Genomic DNA, 7,963 nt, shown 5'->3' with positions numbered 1-7,963 from the left:
TGTGAAGGGGACTTTATACCTGACGATTGATAACTTTGAGCTTTTGAACAGAAGAGTTGGGTAGCTGCATTGCTTGGAAGAGCAGTGAATTTTGTCATTTAGGAAATAAAGATTGTAAATGTTTAACGATGTATATTTGTACAGTATAAAAAATTATTTTAAGATTTAATTTGGCAAAAATTTTCCTTGTGCAAATGCTAATTTCTTACTGATGTAATTTTTTTATGAAGAACCAGAGCAAAGCAAAAAAACCCACCCCAAACAAAAAACCACACAACAAACAACCCCCCCCCCAAAGCCATACTTTTTTTCCCCTTTGCACTACTAAGTCTAATTTATTTATAGCAAAGAGTGAATGTTGAAGATGCGGTAGCAGTGGTTCTTCCTCATGCTCCACTAGTGCCTCAGGAAAGACTGAAGGCAGATGTACATTGGTTGAATAGAGAAAACTCTACTTATTTTTTATATTTTATTGCCTGTTTTTATAGGAACAGAAGAGCTTTTGTTTATACAAATGTGCCTTGAGTTTTGCTGCTGCTTCATCAGTTGGAACCCTTGTCTTGTTGCAGTGGCAACACAAACTGCAGTTGAAAGCCTCTGAGGTGTGTTTGGTCCCAGTGAGTCCATGTGACGAATAATGAACAGCACCGTGGAATCTTAGTTGAAGATCTAGTTAATGCTTACTGGTAATGATACTTGAGTTCCTTTGTATAGAGCTTTTGGAGATCTACAGGGACAAAAAGGGTGAGCAGTTGATTCTAGGTGTTATTACTGGATTTTTTTCCACTGTGTTGATGAACCAGTAAAATCGGGTGGGGGGAAAAATGAACTTCTTTTAAGAAAGCCTTCCTCTCATCATAACACTTCACAATAAAAGTGGAATTATTTCTGCTAAGAATGCCTTTGGGTCACTGTGGAGTATCACTTTCTTTTCTGGGGTATGTATCTGTCTCAGGGACGTGAGGAGCAACATTTCATCTGCACAGAGTTTTGCATGGAGGTGGTCTAGCACGCTTCTGCCTGGGAATGCAGCAGCTTGCTATGTTAGTACAGGTTGGGTGTACTGGGAGAGGGCCAGGCTGCTGTCTCCATGCCTCTGTTAAAATACAGCCTGCTCGAAAGCGGGCTGTATCCTGCTCTCCCTTGCTGGCTGATGTACCCTTAACCAGTATAAGGGCAGGGGCTTTCCCCGAGCAAATGAGCTGCCAGACTTCTCTGGCCAGAATTTAGCCATAATCTTTAGTTATATTTCTGTCCTGACACATTCACTGCAGTGATTAATGTCAGCTTTGTCCTTTTAACCCCCTGCCAAAGAGGTATGTGTGGTCCAGTTCAGTGAAATACAGGTGCTTCACCGTGCAAAACATCAGGTGATGGTTCAAACTATGTAATTGCCGGTAAGACTTTGATCCTTAACGCATCCAAGGCCGTGCTTTACTGGTACCGACTGCGTTGTAGGTGTGTTGGGAGGCTTTTAGCTGCTGTCTGTGACTGTCGAGCTCCTTGTGCACAGTACAGAGCATTTTAAGATAATGGGAGAATCTTTGAGATGCCTGTGAAATGAAATCAGCATATCTGCCTTGTTCAGTTATTTGTTGTTTTGCAGCCTTAATCGCTCCGGTGAACCCTGACCACCCCTTGGCAGCCATGCACACTCTCCCGTGACTCTCCGGGATGCTGGGCAGCTTGTGTGAGGAGGAAGGCTGTGTGAATGGCTCTGAGTGGGGAACTGGGCGTTCTGGTCGCTCCCCCATCACCGAATCCATGCCCTGTGTGCTATCTCCCTTTATGTTAATAGGAATATTTTAAAATGAAATGGCTGGGGGTCCTATAGCTGTGGAAGCTGTTTAGACTGTCTATGGAAATAAAGTGACGCTGCACCAGTGTGACCGAGGAAATGCTTTTCTGGCCATTACAGACAATTTTGTCGAAAGAATGGTTCTCTGAAACTTCTAGTTTTCTTTCGCCTTAGTCTGCATTTCAGAATGTGTTCTTCTCAGAACTATACTGATCACATGCTGGAAGGAATTTTGTTTCAACATTTAATTTTTATTGTATTTTGTACACAGCATGTAGGTCTTGTACTCTCATGTCTGTATTTTTCCAGAAATCATCTCTGAGGCGTGGTCAGTGGCTCAGACTTTTTTTGCTTATTTATTACTAGATTTCTCTGACTTAAGTTGTCAATCTTTCAGCAGTAGCTTATTGCTGCTGTACTGGTCTGTATCGTTAATGGTGTATTCTTTAATAAAAAAATGTTTGGGGTATTGCACTTAGAACACTTTTCCCTCTTCACATAGCACTCAGAGTAGGTCTGTAGTTAAATTTTTCCCCTCTCTTTTGTACCCATGACATGGAAAACCAAGCAAACTCCAATCCAAAGCATGCTTCTCACTGATTCAAATAAAAGCTGCATGGGGGAACAAACAGATTAGGTACAATTTACATAACTTCTCTGCTGTTTCCGTTGTATGTTGTGAAATACGGGGCAGTGATGGGCAGCTGTGAGTGTACATTTGCTTTATTTGTTTCATACCCTCTCAGATCTAGTGACAGTGGTTCAGTGATTGTTCCCTTCTGCTGAGTGTTGGAAAAATCAGTAAAGAAACATATTCAACACAACTTTATGTAAAATGGTTTAATTGGAGGTTATGCCAAAAAACTCTGGAAGAAGCCGTATCCAGGTTTTTATTCAGAGGCTTTCAGCCTGTGTATAGAAGCCTGGCAGCTGAATTCCCAGTGCAAAACCCGTGCTCTCTGTGGTACTGCTGTGATACTGGGGAGAAGGGAAAGTCTCTTCCAAGGGTTGGACTGTATTTTCTTACAGGTTTGTTGGGTTTTAATTTTTTGTATGCAAGAGACTTTCCAGTAAAGGTGGGGTATAATTCTGGTTATTCCTTTTTCTGTTCAAGTTTACTGTAAATATTTTCCATGTCCTTACTCCCATGGATGGTGATGTGAGAGCAAACTGGAGCCATATGTATCATGATGATATCCAAACAGGTACTTGCCTGGTAATGTACTGATGCTGGGGAAGCACAGAGCAGCATGTGCTTCCAGAGCAAGAGAGAACTTGTAATGACCAAACATATTGATTGGAGGTAAACAACATTCTCAGCCCGAGCTGGGATCCAAAAAATAACATGGAACCCCAGGGATTTCAGAGTTGAGACTTTTTTTTATTTTTTTTTTTTCCTCTCCATTTACTGAGGTGTGGTGAGCTGCTGGGTTTACTTCTGTGCACAGAAGGGAGAGCCTGGAGTAGCCAGCAGCTGGAGCTGGGCTGCTCCTTCACAGCCCAGCGCCTGCAGGAATGTGAAGGATAAGCAGAACCACGGTCCTGAAATGCAAGTTGTTCTCTCTGGTCTGCATGAATAAAAGATGGATGAAGTGACTGTTGTATTGTAAATGGAATTTATAATGTTAATGATATAAACCAGTCTCTTGCCACAACAAGTCATATATAAGGTCTCCTTTCTTGTCTTTTTAAGATGCTTGGAAAGGAGCCCAATGCCTTATTCTTTAGTGCAAATAAATGTAAGCGAAGCAGCCTTGTGCATGGGATATTGCTGACACGAGACCTTCCAGCTGTATGTACCTGTCTGCTAAGACCTCGACGAATTTGCCACCAACTCCCAGGCAAAGAGTGATAGAAATGAAAATGAAGGTGCTTTGAGTGCACATTACACCTGGTATTGTAAAAAATGTAGAAACCTGTGATTTATAGCTCGCCAGGCTACACTGCGGTGGCTGTCCAGCTTTGTCACTGATTTCACTGTTGTATCGAGCAAGAACTCCCTTTGCTACAAAGAAATCCCATAAATTTCCCCTCTCTTTCTTTTAATCCCTGAAATAGCACTGAGCAGGGTCAGGATGGAGCTCTCGGAGCCCGGTGTCGTCGGTGGCTGGGAAAGAAGGCAGTTATGTGGTGAAAACGGGAGTTTTCAGGCTTTCCTCTCATGTTTTCCCCTGCAGTAAAACTTGTTATGACTCCTAGAGCATTAAAATTAGGAAGGAGGCTTTAGGACAGCCTGAAGCTCTTCTCTGATCTCCCATCAGTGTGCGATTTGTAGCCAGTTTCTGTGTGATGGTGGCCAAACTCTCCAGCTCCCTGCCAGAAGGGCTCAGATACAAAGCTCTTCAACACCCAGCTCTGCTCTTATTTCCAAGCAAGAACGCTCAGCTCCTCCTTTACACTTTGGGGTTTTTTTTTCTTTTGGGATTTTTCGTTAAAGCAAAGTACAGAATTGGTTGGTGAGACCAGTAGTTTTGTTACCACTGAAGTGCTGGTTCTCTCCCTGCTCAAGGCTCCTTACGCCTCACTCTCACCGGTGAGATCGCTGCTTCCTCACCTTTATCAAACCAAATAACATACCTGGTAAGTGCCGATGGATTTCCGCCCCCGCCCAGGGACTGTCAGCTTAACATTTTACCTGGCGTGTGAGCAGATGCATAAAGCCAGACCGCTGTTGACTCCTCTGCAGCTGGGGCTGTGGGCTCAGCCTGGCCGCTGCGCTCTGGCCCATCAGGCAGATCTGTGCTGCTTTTGGTTATTTAGATTTGGCCGTACTCGAAATAGTTAAAATCAGAGCAGAACTGGAGGTAAACAAGAAAAATGAAAAGCTCTACTTGTACTGTTTGAAGACAGAACTTGTACTTTTTTGCAGACAGAAGTGCAATTTAAAAACTTTTTCATATGAATCAAATGCCGGCTGCGTGCCGGCGACAGGATACAGAGGAAAACCTCTTGAAAGAGCGCAAGTGGCTTTTCTCGGAAAGAGAAGTACCTTTTTGTTAACCTTTCCCCAAGTAAAGCATCAAGCTTATTGGACAATTTCTCCCATTTGGAAGCATTAACTGATGTACAAATGTTTCTATCTACAAGCAGATGAACTTTGGGCTCGGCGGGTACTTGCTGTGATGGTTTCTGTCGGTGTGATTTCAATAATGCTCCATTCTCTTTGTGCAGACACCTGTGTGCTGACACATGTCTGCAGTTAATGGGTCTCCAGTGCCGAAGCTTTAAATTATTTTCTTAAATACCAAGTTTAAGTTCTGTGTGAGAGGTTTTTTCTTCTGTCTTGCAGTGGTTTGTGTTATGCGATTCCAAGTTCTCCAGCACCGTTGGACAGGTGAAGTGCCATCCTCGTCTCCACCGCGCAGGGCTGGCAGTGCCTCGGAGCCTGCCGATGGGCTGTTCTGCCCCGACAGCAGGCAGAGCCCCAGGAGAGGAGCCCGAAGCCCCCTCTTTTGGCTCTGCTCTTGGTCTCAGCCATTTGATTTCTTCTGTGACATACAGCACATCGTGTTTGTCCCTTGCAGTTACCGTTTCACGGAGGGCTTTGCTTCTGCACGACTAGGAAGTGCCTAAGAATGGTCTATGGACCGTGGAGGGCGGACTTGTGTTTTGTCCCCCGGTGTTTTTCAGGTGTCCTTTGGCATAGCTGCAGGAGGGTTAGCGAGGGTTAGCACCATAGCTTTCTGCTTGAAGTTACAGCACTATTCGTTTGGCTTTGGTTAAAGAAGGTCCAGGACTGGAGGTTACTGGTATTCTGGGTCTATAGGGAGGTGGTGCCATCTCTGGAGCTGAGTTTGGAAGCTGATGATGTCTTGTCTTACTGGGAAAAAAAAAAACAAAAAACCACCCAACCCCAAACAAAACCCGAAAACCAGCCAACCAGCACCCAATCATCCAAGAGAAAATCCCCCAAACCTAAAAAGGTCTAGTGTAGGGGTGTATTGCCTGCAGCAGTCTTCATTCCTGGGCTGTTCCGAGCTCTCTGGTGCTCTTCTGAGGTTATTTTCTGTGTGAAGTCAGTGCTGCTGCTGCTTGGCACGTTCCCACCTGCATCGCAATAAAAGCGTGCATTTGCCGGGGATCTGCTGGGTGCAGGGTTTGGCTGGGACATGGCTTTATGAAGTAGTAAATTTTCTGTTGCTTAATCTAATATTCTAGAGAAAAACACTAGTGCAGAGAAAGGAGACTGTTGCTTTACCTTCCACAAGTGCCATTAGAGATCTTGATCTTGTTACAGTCTGTTCTGCGCTATTACTTGTAAGAACGGTAGCACAGGAGGGTTTGAAATATATCGCCGTCAGAACGTACAAAGAAAGAGCAAGTGTCAAAAACGACAGACAGCAAACGACTGCTTTACAGAAGGGGAGGCAATGCTGGTGCCAGCCCACCAGCTCAAAGATCTAATATCTCAGCAGGGTGAGTTCAACCCTCATTTATTTTATGGTGGATTAACTGAGTCCTATGACCTGCCTCTGTGACGTTAAATGCTGCTCAGAATGTGCGCTGGATTTCTTTGTGTTGCTCTTTGAAGTGATGGTATCTGTCCTGTGCCTTCACTCCTGTTTTCTTCTCCTTTTTCAAAGTACAAGTTCACTGCCCCCCTTTCCGTGGGGGTGGCTGCATTTTGGGGATGCTGGCTGTGTACCCACTATCTGCAGGGAAGATGCTGCAGGCTCCTGCACTTTGAAACCTGGGCTGCTCCCAGCACAGCCCCCCTGAGCGGGGTGAGCTGTAGGGACAGGACAATGGAGACAGCGCATTGGAACAGAACAGATGTTGACAGAGAAGCTCTTGAAGCCCTCTGTGAAGGACAGCAGAGCTGGGAATGCTGGAGGAGGCTCCGGGCTGGATCTGTGGGTCTCCTGGGCTGGCTCAGGGAGCAGGGGGGCTGAGCAGAGCTGGGGTGGTGACCAAGAGCTGCGCTAGATGCTGGAGTGGGGGGTATCTCCCATCTTCCTGTCCCCACCCCCAGTCAGCTCCTGGCTTGGTAAATCTTTGGACATGACAAAACTAAAGCTCTTGTGTTCATGACATTCCTGTTGTTCCAGCAGAGTTACATCACTCTGGTTTCTCCTGCCTTCATTTATGTGCTTGACTGCAAAGGTTTCCTCTGCTTAAGGGCATGTTTATGAGCCTTCAATGAGTTGATCTAGACCCTGTGAGCTCTATACTGAAGGCTCAGGCTGTGGCTGCTTAAAGATATTCCAAATAAACAGCTGCTTCTGCAGAGGTGCATCCTGGCCCCAGCCCTCTGGGCTGCTGCAGTGGGGCTGGGCAGCTGCGCCCCCCCCATCCCTGGGCTGCTCTGCCTCCTCCTGCCGCAGCTCCTTTGGAAATGGCCTTTCCACACCAGACCAGCACTTCATCTATCACTCAGGCTTTGTTCATTGTCTACAGTTAGGAGTCTAACCTAGGTTCAGCAAAGTAATTAGGAGAAATAATTAACAGCTCTCAGTGATGAGGCAACCTCTCTCTCCCTCCCCTCTCCCTCAGCAGGCGCTGCACCTTGGTAGTGACTCAGAAAACACGAGGACATTAGAAATCAAAAAAGAAGTCTTTACCTGTGATTAACTGTGCACACAAAAAGGAAAACATGGTGATCAAGCAGCCATTAATAGTTGCTTTACTGGAGGAGGATACACCAGAATCAAATGCTCATGGCAAGATGTCCCTTTAAGTTGTGGTTCTTTTATAACATTTAATCCAAACAAAAATAAGTCTCTACCAAAAAAAAATAAAAGTATTTGAACCGTACACTATACGGACATGTGTGGATAAGACACTGCGCTCCTCAAGTACCCTACGCCTAATGGCCCCTGTGTTCTCCATCAGTGCAAGAAAACAAACCCCAGCAATGAAAATACAAAAATCAATGCAGCAACTAGAGTCATAGGCAACAGTATGTGTGTGGCCAGGCCCAGGCCAGGGTGGGATGTGGGACTACGCAGCAAGGATGGACCAGAGTCCCCCTTCCCTCCCTCCCCTTCCCCTGCCTGCTGTGTTCTGGGGCTCTGCAGGGGTCATGATAGGCTCTGCCAAAACGGGACACTAAGAAGAGGAAACATGAAAAGAACACCCCAGCCTATACCAAAGTAAAGAAAGTAATAATAAAAAAAATATCCCTTGGATCGCGGCACTATTTCACCAGGGCCCCGGTGGCCCTGG

This window comes from Pterocles gutturalis, unplaced genomic scaffold, assembly GCF_000699245.1.
Source record: "Pterocles gutturalis isolate BGI_N339 unplaced genomic scaffold, ASM69924v1 scaffold21884, whole genome shotgun sequence".
NCBI lineage: Eukaryota > Metazoa > Chordata > Aves > Pterocliformes > Pteroclidae > Pterocles > Pterocles gutturalis.
This window is presented reverse-complemented; position numbering follows the sequence as displayed.